General features: G+C 44.9%; 1 protein-coding gene and 1 long non-coding RNA gene across 2 annotated transcripts in view; one reads left to right on the top strand and one right to left on the bottom strand.

Moving 5' to 3' along the window:
* STON2 (stonin 2) overlaps positions 1-19,308 on the top strand; it is a 158,616-nt gene that overhangs the window by 108,455 nt on the left and 30,853 nt on the right.
* LOC136172472 (uncharacterized) overlaps positions 4,540-19,308 on the bottom strand; it is an 83,298-nt gene continuing 68,529 nt past the window's right edge. The window contains exon 3 of the long non-coding RNA XR_010664027.1: positions 4,540-5,126. This is a non-coding gene — a long non-coding RNA (uncharacterized lncRNA). The remainder of the gene's footprint in view (positions 5,127-19,308) is intronic.

Genomic DNA, 19,308 nt, shown 5'->3' with positions numbered 1-19,308 from the left:
AGCCCTTTGCTTTGTTGGCTGTCTTGTAACTTGCAACGCTGTTAACTCCTGCTCAGACTTCAGGCTTCTGTTTCTGCGTCCCTGACCCCCAGGCTGGATCAGGACCCGGGCATACGTTCCCCGATGGTCGGTTCTTTTCTTTCATCATACTTACTGTGGTTTGTAATTACCTATTTATTCATTTTTCTCATTTAATTTTCTTTCTTGGTATGAGCCTGAGGGCTCTCTGAGGCGTGTACCCAGTGCGTTTTGTTCAGCGCTGGTTCTGCACGTGGAAGCTGCTCAGTAAATACTGTTGTGTGACTGACTTAGGTTCCAAAGAGGGTTCAAAGGGATTGCATCACAGCCTCTGCCCTCAAGGGTCTTCAGATTTGCTCCCGCTTTTTCTCTTTTCTAGCATCATCCCAGTCTACACTCAAAATATGCTGCAAGAAATCAAAACCAAAACAAAAAACCCTGGGTTCTTGTCACTGATCTGTGTATTCCTTCACTAGACTTTATTTTTCCTCAATTGGACCAATTAGTCTCTTGTGTCAGAATCCATGAAATGAACCAAGACTCTGAAAGGAGATTTTAGCAGATAGTATATAGAATGGAGGGCTTTCCTGGTGTCTCAGCGGTCAAGAATCTGCCATTGATTGCAGGAGACACAGGTTTGATCCCTGGATCAGGACGATCCCCTGGAGAAGGAAATGCCAATCCACCCCGGTATTCTTGCCTGGAAAATTTCATGGACAGAGGAGCCTAGAAGGCTACAGTCCATGGGGTTGCAAAGAGTTGGACACGACTTAGTTACTAAACAAAAACAATATAGAATGGAAGTGGTGGCCAAAAATAGAAAAAGAAGGGGAGAAAGAGATGAAGAGGCAGAGGAGGCAGAGACCAGAAGGGCAGTGAGGACCTGAGCTGTGTCTCTTTAATTAATTTGCTGGTAAGTGTCCTCCTTTTTTGACTGCCAGGCTTTACAAGCAAAGACATGTTTCTTCAATAGAATTCTTACCCGAAGTGTTGAGTCATGGTGTGGAGAGTTGGTGACAAAATGTGGTTACGAGTACACAAAAAGTTGACTCGGCTCCAGAAATCTCTTTGCTGTAAACACCAGAAAGATATCCTAATTTTCAGAAGGACTGGTGGGTTCCTGTAAACCCATACAGTTATGATCACAGCGCCCCTGCGCTGTGAAACAGAGCGAGCCAGTACACGAGAAAACAGCCAGGAGCAATGTGACTTTAAACGGCAAGCCAGGTCTAGATGACGCCGGGAGGGAAGAGCAAGAATTCCTTGGGTTGGAGGTGTGATGGATGTTCCTCCATCAGCCAGGTGCGGGAGGCGAGCGGGAGAGACTGGATTGGAAGGTGCAGCTCCTTTTGGTCTCAGTGAACTTGCAGTGTGCAGGGTTAGGGGCTGGGGGGGTCTGCTCATTAAATTTCAGTAGAAAGCATGAAATGAGTAGCTTCGAAGAGCCAAAGCAGCTTCAGTTTCTTTTGAGAAGGGGTATATACAGAGAGAATACGGGCAGGTAAAGTTCCCCTCCCGGCTCTGCGCCTAGAGACCCCTTTACTGGCAGAGGACAGCCCTCCCCTGCACGGCTGCCCCCGCCTGCCTCTCTCCCCCGCGCCCGGACGCGGGCGCTGCGCTCGGCCCGGCTGGGAGCGTGGACCCCGCCAGACTGTGCTCGCCCCGGAGGCGAGGACCGACCCTCACGGAGCCTCTCTCCCCCGCGGGGAGGGAGGCGCGGCCGCCTCGGGTGCAGGGTCTGCCCGTGGGCTTTGTGCGTGCACTGCCTGAGTCACACACACACACACACACACCGCACAGCACACAGCACACACACACACCACACACACCACACACATACACACACACAAACAGCACACACACATACATACTATACACACAGCCCCCACATGCACACATCCCACACACACCACACACCTCACACCACACACACACCAGACACACACACACACACACACACCGCACAGCACACAGCACACACACACACCACACACACACACACAGATACCACACACACACCCCACACACCACACAACCCCCCCCACACACCAGACACACATACATACTATACACACAGCCCCCACATGCACACATCCCACATACCACACACACCACACACACCGCACACACCGCACACCACACAGTACACATACGCACCACACACACACACACAGATACCACACACACACCCCACACACCACACAACCTCCCACACACACCAGACACACACACACACACAAATCCCACACCCCACACACACACCTCCCACACACATACTATACACACACACCCCATATGCACACATCCCACACACCACACACACACCCCACACTCACACACACACACACCACACACACCACACAACCCCACACACACACCAGACACACACACACACACACACACACACACGGCCACTTTGCTTATTCACATACTTAAGCAGAGACCGTGTGGTATGCTATGTTGGCGAAAAAACAGGAAATACTGTGTCGCGGTAAAACGCAGCCAAGCCATAAGGCTCTTATGTCTCCCTGGGTGATATAAATTGCCCACTCCTTTATTTACAAGACTAGACACAGCAAAGATTATCTATGCGGATAGGGTATTTTCCTATCTGATGTCTCCTGGCCAGTTTGTTTCAGAGAAGATCAGCTATAAGCAATCTCTTGGGTTTCCTGGGGAGTTGCCTTTTTTTTTCTTTAAGAATTGTCAGGAACAAATACCACTTTAACAAAATTTTCAAAAAAAGAATGTCTTTATTTGTTTGGCTGCCCGGGGTCTTCCCGTAGCCCGAGGCCCTCCCTCGCGGCCTGCAGGCGCGCTAGCTGTGGTTTGCAGGTTCAGCTGCTGCTGCGTGCACGAGCGTGGTTGCTCCTCAGCGCGTGGGGTTTTATTTCCCCAACCAGGGATTGTACCCACTTCCCCCGTGTTAGAAAGCAGATTCTCAGCCCCTGGACCTCCAGGGAAGTCCCAACAAAATTCTTTACAAATGTTTTCAGCTTCTCTTAAATCTCAGCTCTGCCACTTCCTAACTAGATGCATGGGCGTGTTATTCAGCCTTTCTGTGCTGCTTTTTCTTCCTCTTTATGTGGTATTAGTAATAGCATCACCCTCATAGGATTTGTGTGAGAAGCAAAGACCAGCCTGAAAAAGCTTTTTCTCAGTGCCTGGCACGTGGTAGAAATTTAAAAATTATCATTTTTTTAATTCCAGTAAGAAATATTTCAGCCTTTCTCCTTTGCCCCTCCAGAATTAGAAACAGCCCTTGACATCTGATGCTCCTGAGTATCAGGGTTTTTATTCCAGTTTTGTGGAGGGTGGTGGGAGGAGAAGAGAGCAGAGACCATTGACCATTGCTTTACGCACACTCGCCGTTCAGCCCAAACACACGGACTCACGCCCAACACATAACAGGCCCTGTAGGAGTGTCAGTGGCACCGGTTGACATGATCGTGGATGAACATGACATGAACATGATCATGGGTAACACATCTAGTCACTTAACCATCTCATGTTCAGAGGCATTTTTAAAAAGTTTAAACGTAGATCAAGTATCAACCTTCCTGAGCCATCCAGTCTCTCAGGACTCGAGAGAAAAGGATGTGAGTAACTGGACCAGGAAAAAAGGCACAGAAGGAAGGAAACAGGAGATGTCCTATGCATCTCCACTGTGAAAGAGCTGTCAACACAACTGGGTTGAGTAGCATTAGCATGGCCAGGAACCTGAGCCTTCATAGCCCTAGTTTCCTGGCCTACAAAATAGGGCTGATAATCAAACATACAATGAGATTTTATATATATATATATATATGTATGTGTATATATATATATACACACACACACATACACTTATACGTACATTTACTTAGCTCATGGATTTAAGGCCAGGTATTAATAAGTACTCAGTAAATGTTAGCCACAATTAGCTCACGAACAACACCTGGATACTTAAGCTATTTAGAGGCCAATTAGACTCCTGGTGGCTCAGACAGTAAAGAATCTGCCTGCAAGGCAAGAGATCCAGGTTCGACTCCTGGGTCGGGAAGATCCCCTGGAGAAGGGCACGGCAAGCCACTGCGGTATTCTTGGCTGGAGAGTTCCGTGGACAGATGAGCCTGGTGGCTACAGGCCATGGGGTCGCAAAGAGTCAAGTAAGTAACTGGATTTCTCAGCCCTGTATAGCTTAGACCTCACCACCTGCCCTGAGGCTGCCGTTACTCACCTGTTGACCATGGAGGTGCGCTGTCTGCAGCTCTGGTTAGTCTTGACAGTTCTTAAATTGAAATTAAATGAGCCATTTTGAGAGTTCATAACTATTTTTCGATCATTGCCATAGATGAGAGAGAAAAAGCGTGTGACAAGCAGACATGTGATATGGTAAGCAGACAGCTCTCTCTTATCGACTGCAGGGTGGCATTGTGTATATTTCTATCTTTAACACGAATTCACAGTTTATCATGTCTTTTATTTGCAGTCTCATCAAAGCAATGTCGTATCCTTCATTCTAGTGGAAGTGAGGTGGCTTACCCTGTTTTATTTCACAGTAATAAGGTAGAAGAATGAAGATGAATTCTAGGGTTTTAAAGACAAAACCAATTCTGGATCATCTCACACAGCTCCTTCACTCACAGGTGTGGAGATTGAGGCCCATGGATGCTAGGTGAATTCTCTGAGTGGCCAAAGGACAGGTCTTCCACCCCAATTCAGGCCCTGAATATGGGGCCTCTTGATTTATTGCTCTTCCAGAGTGACCATGGACATTTGAGTCATCATTTTGAAATGTGCACGTGGTCATCAGTGTGGGGGATTCGCAAACAAAACAACAACACCTGTGACCCAGTCTCCTTCTGTGCTTGGCACAGTATCCCTGACTTTCTGTAGGAAATGCACATTGTCTGTTATGTGACAGTGGCAGGGATGACAACATGAACAGTTCCTGTTTTTCCCCTCTGAAGAGTATCTCCTCCACAGACTCTGTGCCCACAGGCGCAGCCATGATCCGAGAAGATCTGGATCCCTGAGCTCCATACACGGTCCAGAAGGTTGACAGAAAGCACACTTCACAGTGTAATGCCGTTCTCCAGCTCTGCAACTCCAGGAAACGCTCCGATCTGCAGGGCATGAGACCCAGAAATGTATGAATAGTTTTATAATTGATTAAGTGATTTTTTAAAAAAATTCTCCTAAGTAAAATTGTGTGATATATGTAAATAAACCAAAAGGTATAGAGAATGTATTTTGAGAAAATATACATTCAGGCTGTGACAGCTCAAACAAAGATTCAGCAAGTTCTAGGATTATCCAGACTAGACCTAATTTTTCCCTGAACATACAGATTATTATCTTCCTAATAGTTCAAAATTCAAATATTTAGCATCTCTTTTTTTGTTTGTTTAAAGCCAATAATAGTAATAACTGTTACTTATTAAGCAACTGCTATGTGCCAGACACTATAATGAGTGCTTTTCATGACCTCTCATTTAATTTCACAGGACTGTGAGGTAGGTATGAGTTGTCTCATTTTATGGATAAAGACACTGAGGCTCAGGGGTAAGGTAACAATTTTGTGGCTGTTTTGATGACTGATTTCTATTCCTGTCGAAGGTAGGCAGAGTAAAAGTTTTGGGCAAACATAAGGAAAGGTCGCTCAGCCCGTTGCTGAATCAAATAAAGCTTTCCTTTTAGAATATCAGCCTGTTCTACCTGGCAAGCACCACCCTAGAAACCAGCCCTTCTGAATTTTGAAGTTCTGATTTTTGCCTGTCTAGGGAGGATTTCTTGTCCTGAATCCTCCCAGAGTCGCTCAGAGTATTTGTCTACGGGGAAAACATGTCTCTAGGTAAATCTGATTGTCCCTTGAGAATGTCTGTTTCCTCCATCAGTTCTTTCATTTTTCCCTGCCCCCAGGTCACCCTGTGTGCACGGCCCCCTTCACCTCCCGTGGGTTGTTAACGATGAACTCGGAGCATGAGTGGAAGGCCTTGTGCAACACCAGGAAGCACACCTGTGAATAAATACCCCGGCTGTCGTAGTCCATGGACTCTGTGATTGTGTTCTGTAAGCTCAGAGTTCTTTTAAAAGTCATTTCTGGGTCTGAGCTCCGTTCCATAAATCCAGAGACAGTTTAAGTCTTGACACTCACAAATGACTATGCTAATGCATAAAACTCATACACTTCTGTTTGGCACGTTCTTCCAGAATCAATTTACATTCCACAGGCAAAAGTCATTCTTCTTCCTTAGTTGTAATGATAAAAGCTAAAGCTGTAATAGCTTCAGTGGCATGATCTCATTTACCAGTCACACCCATCAATCAGAGAGACGGTTAGTCCCTTCTTTTTTAAAAAAATTGACATATCGTTGATTTACAACATTATATTATTTTCAGGTGTACAACATAGGGATTCAATATTTTTATAGTTTATACTCCATTTAAAGTTACTAAAAAATAGTGGCTACATATCCCTATGCTGTAGAGTATATCCTTGTTCCATGTTAGTCCCTTCTTAACCGTAGGGCACTAAGGCTCAAATAGGCTGTTTTGTGTTCAAGATCGTGCCAGCAAGCATCAGTTAGAATCCAGATTTCTCTAAAAGTCAGTACTCTTAACTACTATATTGTATTATCTCTCTCTCTCTCTTTTTAAGAGATTTATAGAAACTCACCAGCTTTCACTCCAAGTAAGTTTTGATTGTCTTGCAAAATCAAACCCAGTTGACCTTGAGTAATAAAGGTTTGCCAGCTCTTGGGTCATGCTGAAGACAATACCACAGCTTCTGAAAACACTTCTGGAAAATGCAGCCCGCAACACCTAGTTTTATAATTGCATCAGTGCAGTACATGCACGGCTCACCGTCTTTGGGGCTTCCCAGGTGGCACTCCTGGTAAGGAACCTGCCTGCCAGTGGAGGAGACGGACGGGACATGGGTTCGATTCCTGGGTTGGGCAGATGCGCTGGAGAAGAGCATGCCAGCCCACTCCAGTACTCTTGTCTGAAGAATCCCGTGGACAGAGAAGCCTAACGGACTGCGGTCCATAGGGTCACAAAGAGTCAGACACGGCTGAAGTGACTTAGCATGCATGATGCCTGCACCATCTTAGATCTATTTGGAGTTGTAGCTTCTGTTTCTTTTTTTTTTTTAATCTCTCTTGTTAGTGTTGGCCTGTGTTCCTATTCTGTGAAACATGAAGGGTCTAAGAGAGCAATCTTTGAGACGATTCCCCCAGACACCCTTCCAGTAATAACAGTGTTCCTGTAGATTGACTTTACAGGGTAAATTTGATTTTTAGAAGTGCTTCTTATTTAAACAATATTCCACACAAAGTATTGTTTGCTCTTCCATTTAAATGATCAGTGCTCGTTATTATAGCTACCAGTAGAAAAGATAGCAATTATCATGCCTAGACACAGCTGCAGAGCAGCCTTTGCCCGATAATTTAAGGGGTCCATGGCCTATTGTACCTTTTTATTGTCAGCTTTATTGGAGAACATCCAGGTATAGCTAGATTTCCCCTTCTTCATTTCCCTAAGAGCCAATGTGTTGAAATGTGTTGAAAATGCCAGTTTAGCATAGCTAAACTGAAAATAATAGTATCAGTGGCAAAGGTACAGAGCTCCCAGAACTCTCAAACACTGAATAAGAATGTAAATTGGTATGGTCACCGTGCATACCTCACGACAGAAGAATTCCACTGTTGGATATGTATGCTCAAAAGGCACATATGTACCAAAAGTCATGTATAAGAACGTTCATAAAAGCAGTAGCTGTACTTACTCAAATCTAGAATCTATTAACTGTCCATTAACACCAGAATGGGTAAATTATGTCACATTCACACAATTAAATACATCACAGAAATGCAAATTAGTGTTTGTATAAAACCACCTGCAGCAAAATGAACAAATCTCATGATTATAAAGAGGTGTACTGTGTAATTCAATTATATAGTTACAGGTAAAGGAATGCATTTTTTAGAATTAAAATTAAAAACAGATGAACTCCTAATGTACTAGTCAGGACAGCAGGTAACCTGGGGGTGACTGAGGGGCTCATGAAGGGGTCTTCTGGGCTTCGGGCCATCTTGTCTGTTGATCTGGGTGTGAATTACCCAGGTGCCTTCACTTTGTGAAAACTTGCGGAACTTTTAAGTGTGTGATTTTTGCGATTTTCTTTCTCAATTGTTTAGTAAACAGTTTATGAAAAGGGAACCAGGGTAATGAAAGGCCTCCAGTCCTTGTGTGCCCTGGAGTAACGATGCCTGGGTTTGAACCTTACTCCATCACCCCTGCCTGCATGACCTTGGGCCGGTCACTTCTTTGTACCTCTCAGTTTTGTCATGCGTCAAAGGGAGATAATTGCAATACCTACTTTATTGGGTTGTTGGGAGGATTAAGTGAGATCAGATAAAGTGCTGGAAACAGTGTCAGATGTACAGACAATAACTGTCAGGTACATAGATTGGGGAGTAGTTGCTCCATACCAAAAAGGACTTCCCTTGTGGCTCAGCTGGTAAAGAATCCGCCTGCAAAGTGGGAGACCTGGGCTCGATCCCTGGGTTGGGAAGATCCCCTGGAGGAGGGGAGCTACCCACTCCAGTATTCTGGCCTCGAGAATTCCATGGACTGTATCGTTCATGGGGTCGCAAAGGGTCAGACACGACTTGAGCGACTTTCACTTTCACTCTCAAATGTATTAGGGGGAATGTCAAGAAGCGTAAAAATGCTGGCCTCAAGGAGTTTATAGTTGTAATTAAAAAAGAAAAAGTGTGTAAAAGAATAAATAGTTGACACTACAAGGGAGTATTGGGAAATTCCAGATGAGAGATACACATAAGAAAAGTCTAAGAATTCACTGGAAGAAGAGATCATCGTAGAGTTTTCTGGGCGAAACTCACAGAGAGCTGAGAGTAGGGGCTACCGTTGGAGGGGAGTGAAGAGAAAGGAGTGCAGGCGACTTGTTTACTGAGTGTTGGTTACACGGATGAGCTCAGTTTGTGAAAATGTATGGAGCTGCACACGTGTGTGCACCTTTCTGTACATGTGTTCTCCTGCAAAGGGCATTCGTTTTGAAACCTGGTGGATATCTGACCTCAAGCAAGTTACTTAACCTCTGTGAATTTCATTTTCTTCACCTATGGGTGCTAAGTCGCTTCAGTTGTGTCCGATTCTGTGACCCCCTGGACTGCAGCCTGCCAGGCTCCTCTGACCATGGGAGTCTCCAGGCAAGAACACTGGAGTGGGTTGCTGTGCCCTCCTCCAGGGGATCTTCACCTATAAGCTAGGACTGTCAACCCCCCAAAGGGTTGTCATGAGGATTTGGGAGCAGGTTATGTGCGATGCCTAATCCAGGGTGGAATGGCAAAATATTTCATGCCCTGATCGGTTCCCTAGGGCAGAGGCTGACATTTCCTGCATTAAGATTTGGGGCCTCCACCTGGGATTTATCGTTTTGTTGGGGGAATGACCTCATGTCATTGTTGGCGTGAGTGGAACCTGTCAGAGTGCGCCAGAGTGGTGGTGCAGTGACTCAACTCCGGGACAAAGGGCGCTTCTGCTTATCAGAGCCTCGGCTTGACAGGTGCCCACCCCGCCCCGCCCCGCTGGTTTCCTTTCCTGTGTTTAGTCACAGCCACACCTGCAGCTGGGAGGGTGGCACCCAGTCCAGGGACTGTCTGCTGAGTGCTTGCTGGGTACCAGGTGTTGTGGCAGATTCCGATGGAGCATGCAATAGTGACTAAAAGCAGGGCTAAAAGTGCAATGAAATAAAGCAGAGGCCTTGCCTTCAAATAGCTTATAGTCTAGTAACAAGATGTACGTGTTTCTTCTGAAAGCTTTTCCTCCCTTCTCTTCTGGTATCCTCTGCTCACCTGTACATATTCTCGTCTTTCCATTCTCATCATCGTCTATCTCTTTCACTCACTCACACACACACATACACGCAGCCTTCACTCAACTCCATGTACACAGGCTAAAAGCTATTTACATGGCCTCTATCTAACAAAACAATCAAGACAGCATAGTACTGAATTGGCCAAAAACATTTGTTCAGGTTTTTCCATAACATCTTACAGGAAAACCCAAATGAGCTTTTTGGCCGACCCAGCATATTCCTTGGGTCCCCCACACTGTGGATGGCCATGTGTTCCGTTAGTTACAGTAACAGAAATAGCCATTTACTAGGTGTCCACTACACCCAAAGGACTATGCCAGGCTCTTGTCTACATCATTGAACGCTCACAACATCCTCCAAGCATCGTTATTGCACATTATAGGTGAGGAACCTGAGGCTTGGATATCTTCCATGATTTGGCCAGCATCACCCACAGTCCATTTGTGACACAGTGCAAGCCAGCTCTGTCTCTGGGTGCCGGGCTCCTGGTAGAGCTGTTCAGGGTTTGCGCGAGTGATTAGATCACGCAAACACCCTTCTCCATCAGTTTGTCTGTCAACTGTGCGCATATAAACTTGTGTAGTTAGCAGAGAGGTGGGCACCGTGGTCAACTCTCGCTGTCACCATTCTACTTTACTGGAAATGGCAGTAAAGAGCCAGTCAGCCTTGCACACAGTTTCTGAGTTCTTTTTTGTAAATACCTCGGTATTCAGTGGCATTCGACAGAGGATTACATGGTTGGATGGCATCACTGACTCAGTGGACATGAATCTGAGTAAGCTCTGGGAGATGGTGAAGGGCAGGGAAGCCTGGCATGCTGCAGTCCATGGGATCGCAGAGTCAGACATGACTCGGCCACTGAACACCAGCAACTTAAGCTTTTCAGCTTCAGAAAGTGAATCATTCCTGTATCGAGAGCTGAGACTTTCTGGGAATGACATACATTTACAATAGGAGATGTCTGTTAGCAAGATGACTGTCACTAGTGATTTGTTCAAAAACTAAAAGCCATTAATACTATGAATTGAGTTCCTTATGTATGTACTTTGATCTTTCCAGGTATTATTTTTGGTTCTCCCACAACCTTTCAAATTGTTGGAAAGTCACATTTCACACATGGGAATCCTGAGCTGGCATCTTAGACAGGTGTATTCAGTTACAAATCTTGAGCTCTTCCTCAGGGCCTGAAGGCATTCTGTGTGTCCTGACATTATCAACTCAAATATTTGTTTGCCAGTTTGGCTTCAGTGAATTCCACAAAATTACCAGTCATTTCTGCTCTGGTTTCACATAGCACTTTGCATGTACCTGTCAGAGCACTTTGTGTTGATTTGTAATTGCTTTCACTGCATCGTGAAGCTTCCCTTGTGGCTCAGCTGGTAAAGAATCTGCCTGCAGCGTGGGAGATCTGGGTTCGATTCCTGGGTTGGGAAGATCCCTTGGAGAAGGGAAAGGCTACCCACTCCAGTATTCTGGCCTGGAGAATTCCGTGGACTGTATAGTCCATGGGGTTGCAAAGAGTCGGACACGACTGAATGACTTTCACTTTCTTTCACTGCATTGCAATTGGTTATTTATCTGCCTGTTTTTTCTGCTAGATTCTAAAATTGGAGTATAGACCCTGATGCTGGGAAGGAGTGAAGGCAAAAGAAGGGGGCGGCAGTGGATGAGAAGTTTAGGTAGCAGCATCAGTGACTCAATGGACATGAATTTGAGCAATCTCCAGGAGATGGTGAAGGACAGGGAAGTCAGGTGTGCTGCAGTCCATGGGGTTGCCAACAGTCAGACATGACTTAGAGACTGAATGGCTCCAAATAGTTCATTTACAATGTTGTGGTAGATTCTAGTGCACAGCTAGGCTCTGAACTCCTTAAAGGTAGTGATAGTGTCTTATTTTTTCCATGACAGGCCCATCACATTACCTAGCAGTTTTGTGTAGAGAAAGAACTGGGTTCAGTTTTGCTAACATTACACACTCAGCACTTGCGACACTGACTGTTTGCACAAATTATATGCTCAATAAATATTGAATGAATTAATGTAATCTTGGAGATTGCTTTTCATCTGTGAATCTTTTTCATTATTAAAATAGGGATAATGGCATCTACTTTATAGGGTTGGTATGAGGTTGAATGAATGAATGAAACCAAGGTGCGCAATGGTGTGATAGTGACTTTTGAGATTCAGATAGTGGTTTAATGATTCATTATGTTTCTGTATGTCTAAATAGTTCATTTATGTTTATCGCTGTAGTAGTGTTCTCACATTTTCTAAGCTTTTCTAGTGGGTGTGTTGTATCTAATTGTTGCTTCATCTCATTGTTGTTGTTGTTCATTGTAGCTTCATCATAAGATACTTCCCTGGTGTCTAATGATGTTGAGCACATTTTTATGTGTTATATGGCCATTTGTATAGCTTCTTTGATTCCCTTTCGTTACCTTCTTGCAATGCCGAAGGGCTCCAATACAATATTGAATAAAGTGATGAGTTTTAGAAGAAAGCATTCAGTATTCCACCAATGTGAAGTTAGCTGGTCTTTTTATGACACATGCCCTTTATCAGATGGAGAAGTTCTCTTCCATTCCTAGCATGCTGAAAGTTTTTATCACTAATGGGCCTTACATTTTACTAGATACTTTTTCTTAATTTATTGAGATGATGTCACAATATAGTCTTGCACAACGCTATTCTGTGCACATATGGATAATTTTTATAATATTCCTGCGAGGTGAAGAGGGGTTGCCTAAGAGGACAGAAGTCCAGGCATGTGTATTAAAATGACCACCAGATCCTGGTACCATACAGGTTTGGCGTCACATGACAGTTAACTTTTGAACACTTCTGGCTGGAATTTTTAGTTTCTCCTTCATCAGCCTTCATGACAGCACAGATGTCTTATATTTTGGTGCTAAAGGTGGGACTTTGGATGCTTTTTATTATTTCACTTTTCTGTATTTTGTAAATTTTCTTCAGTGGACATGAATTACTTGTGTTAAAAAAAAAAAAAAAAAGGTTTTTTAAACTTCTATGTAGTTGGATTATGGATAGTAAACTTTAGACCCATTCCTATCAAATCTTTTTGAAATTATATCCAAGTCGCCTTCGATTAGTATTGGGTGTTTCCTAAATCTCTGAGAGCAGCACATTCACAAACCATTAGTAATGGATGACTAAACCCTTCTTTGTTGGTCTTTTTTTAAATCACGTAATTATAGGAGATGCTCATTTTTCCTTCTGTCCCAACGTTGGGTTCCTAGATGAATTCCCCAGTGCAATTCAGTTCAAAAAAACTTTATAAAAAAAAAAAACCACACAGCTTATTTTTATTCATTTGGCTGCACTAGGTCTTAGTTGCAGCATACAAGATCTTTAGTTGTGGCATGCGGGATCTAATTCCCTGACCAGGGATTGAACCCAGGTGCCCTGTGTTGGGAGCTTGGAGTCTTAGCCACTGGACCACTCGGGAAGTTCCTCCGCCTGCCAAAAGGCTTTTATGTAGCCTCTCTTCTCCAGGAACTTACTGGCCATATTTGGAAAATAAACACAAGGGTCCCCCCTGTGGGTGTTGGAATAGAAGTGTAGACCAGGAACTCCAGGCCTGTTTGGGTGTTTAATGACTTCCAGCAGACAGAGTCTGAGTCCAGGGTGACTTCACCCAGAGGTGACTCTTTCTGACCTTGGCTTTGAATCCTGGCATCTTTGTGTGTCTCTGAAACAGGGAAGCTTAAGAGGCTTGGAGCTTGAGAAGCCTCCCTCAGAGCAGACCGAGATTGGCAGCCCTAGGATAGAGAACAGGGACCAGAGACAGGCCGTTATTTCCAGAGGCTAGGCTTTGTTTTTTGTGGAGAAGGAAGTCATTATCTGGAGAGTCACAAACCCTTGAGAGTTCATCTCTTTCCAGAAAGGGGAGAGTCACCTGCCTGCCAGTAGAGTACTTTTATCACCAGAGCTGCCAAGCTCCCCAAGGAGTCATTGTAAGTCACTGTCCTATCAAAATAATCACTGTTTTCTTTTCTTTCTTAATCACAGTTTCCTGATACAGGAAGTGTTTCTGATTTTTAATCAATACTTAATGTACCTGCCTTCCCCTATGTGGGTCCCTGCAGATTCACCTACTAGTGAATATCAGTTACTTTCATTGCTTTCTGTTGATTGTTAAAATTAAAACTTTTATACTAAGCAAAAAGAAAGAAAAAAAATCTCAAAATGAAGAAATTAGTGCCCTCTTTTCCCTTTTATTAGTAATAATGAAAATAGGTTGTATAGTGGCAAATCCCTAGCAGTCCAATGGTTAGGGCTCTGTACTTTCTTTGCCTAGGATGTAGGTTCAATCCCTGGTTGGGGAACTGTGATCCCTGCAACATGCTTCTGGATTTAGATCCTTTGCTTAACTTCTCTCGTATATGCAAAGAAGGAGCTATTGTTGGGGCCAGTGTGAGGAAAGCAGGAGAGACTCCGTCTTAAAGCCTGTCATCCGTCTTAAAGACAGGATGCGAACTGGGCCTGAACCCTGCCCAAGAGTGAGGAAACCATCGCTAGTGAAAACCAGGTCTCCTGGAGACTTCCCTCCCTATAGATAACAAATGGAGATTGTAGTGGAGGTCAGGCTGCCACTGTTAGATTAGCCGTGGAGACACCCCCCTTGATATATAATTATTGTTCCCCCTCTTTAACCTTAATTGTTTGTTCTCCTAGCACCTACTTATTGTAAAACCCAGTCATATACAACGAAGAGGTTGCTAATGTAACCAGTCATGTAGTGGGGAGTATAAAACCGGGCATCTCGGAAACATCAGGGTCCTTGTTTGGAACTGATTCCCCTTGGACCCGTTGGCGTAATAAACTGTATTCCACTGTCTAAAGTGTCCTCTGAGGTCTGTTTTGTGACTCTGGATTCCACAACACTGTAACAAGTTTCCACGTATATTTTTTTGTTTGTTTGTTTGCTTGATTTTCATTTTTCTGACTGCACTACGAGGCATGTTGGGATCTTCTTTCTCCGACCAGAGATTGAACCGGTGTCCCCTGCAGTGGAAGCGACTCAGCCTTAACCACTGAATCTCCAAGGAAGTCCCAGCTGCATGTATTGGTTGGCTGGCTATGCGTCCAGCTGCAGAGGAGATTCATTATGACCCCCAGGAAAGGCCCCCGGTGAGGACAGAAAAGTTCCTGTTTTTACAGAGTGAGACGCAGATGTTTGTCAACATTTCTGTGCGTCACAGCCAGGCTGGAAGCTTCAGGCTGGGAAACAGTCCTGATCCCATTGCCTCATCTCTGCAGCCCCTCACTATCAACAGGAGGCACATTTACTTCCTGAGACAAATCATCAGCATTGATCACCCTTCATGCGGTGTCGTACTTATTACTTTTCACACGTCCTGCCCCTCCCTACAGAGGCAGCAAGACACTGCATTTAGGGACTGGAATAAATATACTTGCATGCTCTGCATTCCAAACCTTTGTAGCAAGCATAGCGCTCATACTAATGGCTCGGTCAGATCCTGCCAACAACTACTGGCAAGTACTTGTTGTGAATGTTGTCCCATGAAAAGTCTCATCAGAGAACGTGAAGCCAAAACACCTAGGCCCCAAAACTGCATGTGTGGAATGATCCCTGCTTTGTAGAGAGGTGTGTGTTCATGAACGTGTCAGAGCAGAGTGAACCAGCTTGGAGGAAACCCACTGTGATGGTGACATCGATCGGCTCAGGTGGCTGCAAGATTTGGGTGCTTTCAACTGTCTGTGTTTCTGCACCATCCAAATTTTCTAAAATATGACTTCTTCCTTAGAATTATCAAAAATTTCGCCTCATTTGTATTATAGAAGCAAACTTTTATTTGCTTTAGGATTTGGTGACTGGAACATTTATAAAACTGGCGCGCTTTAAATTGAAATCACGGAACTTCCGTGGCAGTCCAGTGGCTGAGACTGTGCTCCCAATGCAGGGGGCCCAGGTTCGATGCCTGGTCAGGGAACTGGATCCCGCATGCTGCAGCTAAAGATCCTGCATGCCGACAGTAAGACCCAACACAGGCAAATAAGGGCTTCCCTGGTAGCTCAGCTGGTAAAGAATCTGCCTGCAACGCAGGAGACCTGGGTTCAATCCCTGGGTTGGGAAGATCCTCTGGAGAAGGAAATAGCAACCCACTCCAGTATTCTGGCCTAGAGAATTCCATGGACTGTGGATAGTCCATAGGGTCACAAAGAGTTGGACACGACTGAGTGACTGAACTGAATTGAACTGACACATTTAAATAATAATAAAATGAACTCAAATGTGAGTACATTAAGTTCTGTGGGCCTTAAATCTTGCGTTGTCCCCAGTGATGGTAAAGAACACTCAACCCTGGTCCCAGGCACAGTTGGGGAGCAAGTCACTTAAGGGGCATCTGTCAGTTCAGGGGGTATAAAGGTGTGAAATTGTGATCGCTCATCTACTTTCCCCTCTTCTCTGCTTATTTCATTTCCTGTCCTTGCTCAGAAACACTTACTGTGGTCTCTGGGAGACTTTTGAAAAGTCCAGGACCTCTTTGACCTGATATGCCACTGAGCGTCTCAATACACAAGTTTGAGTTTAATGTCTCTGTAAATAAGTCTGTAAAAATTTACTCTTATAGATGTGTTTATTTGGCTGGGTTTGTGTTGCTGGGCGTGGGCTTTCCCTAGCTGTGGCGAACAGGGGTTACTCTCCGGCTGTGGTGTGTGGGCGTCTCCTTGCGGTGCCTCCTCTTGTTGCTGAGTACGGGCTCTGGGCCCTCAGGCTTCAGTAGTTGTGGCCCGTGGCTTCAGTTGCCCCACGGCATGTGGGATCTTCCCGGACCGGGGATCGAGTCCCTGCACCCTGCATTGGCAGGTGGATTCTTAACCTGTGGATCCCCAGGGGAGTCCTGTAAATAAGTCTGTAATCCAGGACTGTTTTCTGCATGTCCATGGTCTTCTATTTCTAAAAAATGCAATCACTGCCCACCTCGGATCCACTCACCCAGCATGAGGAGCTCTAGGACTTGCTTGGAACCTCAAACCACCTCACTACCTGAAAAGGAATCCCAGGCCTTCCCAAACAGGGGTCGAGCACTTTTGGATGTATAGACGCATGTTCTCGTGTGTTATTTCATGCTTGCTTCCAAACCTGAAGAGGGATTGTATTCATCCCATGTTAAAGGAGGAGATGGCACAGAGACTTGCCTGAGACCACCGGGGGTTTGTGGCAGAGCCAGGACTCGAAGAAAAACCGTCTGTGCTGGGGTTTACCAAAGCCCCCACAGTGCCAAGCGTCTCTCTTCAAAATCTTTCCCAAGGGTACTGGGACCCTAAGGCGTACTGTGGTAATGATCCTCCTAATACTTACATTTGCTGTGTGAGCTTTAGATACATTAACTCAGTCCTCACCGCAGTCTAAGCGGTCAGTACTGTTATGACCTCCGTTTTCAGTTGCGGGATCTGGGGCTTTGTGCATCTGTCACACTGCACTAAGCAGTAACGAGTGCTCTTGTCCAAGGTCACAGAGCTGGGACAGGAGCCGGCCTAGAGCCAGAGTCTGTACTCTTGACCACTGAACAGGGCAGTCAGGATCCACTTCCCACCTGTGTGTGCCCAGGGTGACCAGGGCCCAAGATGACAATTCTAGGACTAAGAGCCTTGAAACTCCTTCCCTCCAAACTTGCAGAGTTTGAAGGTATGTGTCTTGTATTATTTAAACAAGAAGAGTACTATCCTACTTCCTTGCAGAAAGAGTAAGGAGAATAGAGAGGAGCAATAAAATGCAAACACTTTGGCTCAATAGCCAGACACATTTAGAAGGTTCTAGGAATTTACATCCGCCCATGCTTCCAACAAAGATCTTTCCACCTTTCTTCCTCCTGGCAGCTAATGAGCTTGGACTGCAAGCAGCAGCGGCCAACTCGACTACCTTTAAAGGAAAGGAATTTATTTTAAGGGTATAGTTGTTTACAGAATCAGAAGAAAAGCTAAAAACTCAAGGTTGCTGTGTTAGCTTTTACTATGTTACAAAGCACGCTGAAAAGTAGTGCCTCCCCGCAAAATGACCATTTGTTCAAGATTAGCTCAAGATTTTGCAACTTGGCAATCTGGGCAAGCTTGAGCAGTTCCCTGTCTAAGCAGAGCTGACTTATCTCCTTAGGGGGTCACGCATGCGTCTGTAGTCAGTGGCCTGGTTGAGTTGGGTCACTTACTTCAGCTGGTCACTCATCCCCCTGCAGCCTCATTGGACTGATGAGCTCTGGGTTCCAAGTAGAGCAGAAGAGGGCAAGTCGTAGCTCACCAGCACTTCTCAGTTTTCTGCTAGCAGTGTATTTGCTCTAGACTAAAGCAAGTCATGTACTCTGTCTCAAAGTCAATGGGCGGTGGGGGGCTGCCTGAGCACATGGTTAGAGAAAAGATTGTGTGGCCATTTTTGCTGTCTCCCACAGATGGTCAGGTTAGTCCTTGAACTGCAAGGAGATCAAACCACTCAATCCTAAAGGAAATCAATCCCAAATACTCATTGGAAAGACTGATGCTGAAGCTCCAATACTTTGGCCACCGGATGTGAAGAGCCAACTATTGGAAAAGACCCTGATGCTGGGAAAGATTGAAGGTGAAAGGAGAAGATGGCGACAGAGGATGAGATGGTTGGATGGCATCACTGACTCAATGGACATGAGTTTGAGCAAGTTCTAGGAGTTGGTGATGGAGAGGGAGGCCTGGCGTGCTGTAGTCCATGTGGTCACAAAGAGTCAGACATGACTGAGCGACTGAACTGAATACAATATTTGTTTTTCTCTTTCTGATTTATTTCACCCAGTATAACAGGCTCTAGGTTCGTCCACCTCATTAGAACTGACTCAAATGCATTCCTTTTTACGGCTGAGTAATATTGCATTGTCTATTCATACCACAGCTTCCTTATCCATTCATATGTTGATGGACATCTAGGTTGCCTTCATGTTCTAGCAATTGTAAATAGTGCTGCAATGAACACTGGGGTACATGTGTCTTTTTCAATTTTGGTTTCCTCAGAGTACATGCCTAGTAGTGCGATTGCTGGGTCATTGGTGGTTTTATTCCTAGTTTTTTAAGGAATCTCTATACTATCTTCCATAGCGGCTGTATCAATTTACATTCCCACCAACAGTGCAAGAGCGTTCCCTTTTCTCCACACCCTCTCCAGCATTTATTGCTTGTAGACTTTTTGATGAGGGCCACTCTAACCGGTGTGAGGTGATATCTCATTGTAGTTTTGATTTGCATTTCTCTAATAATGAGTGATGTTGAGCATCTTTTCATGTGTTTATTGGCCATCTGTATGTCTTCTTTGGAGAAATGTGTGTTTAGGTCTTTTTCCCACTTTTTGATTGAGTTGTTTATTTTTCTGGTATTGACTTGTATGAGCTGCTTGTATATTT

The sequence above is a fragment of the Muntiacus reevesi genome, chromosome 7 (genome assembly GCF_963930625.1).
Source record: "Muntiacus reevesi chromosome 7, mMunRee1.1, whole genome shotgun sequence".
Classification (NCBI taxonomy): domain Eukaryota; kingdom Metazoa; phylum Chordata; class Mammalia; order Artiodactyla; family Cervidae; genus Muntiacus; species Muntiacus reevesi.
Note: the sequence above shows the minus strand (reverse complement) of the source record. Positions and strands in the feature narration are given on the sequence as shown.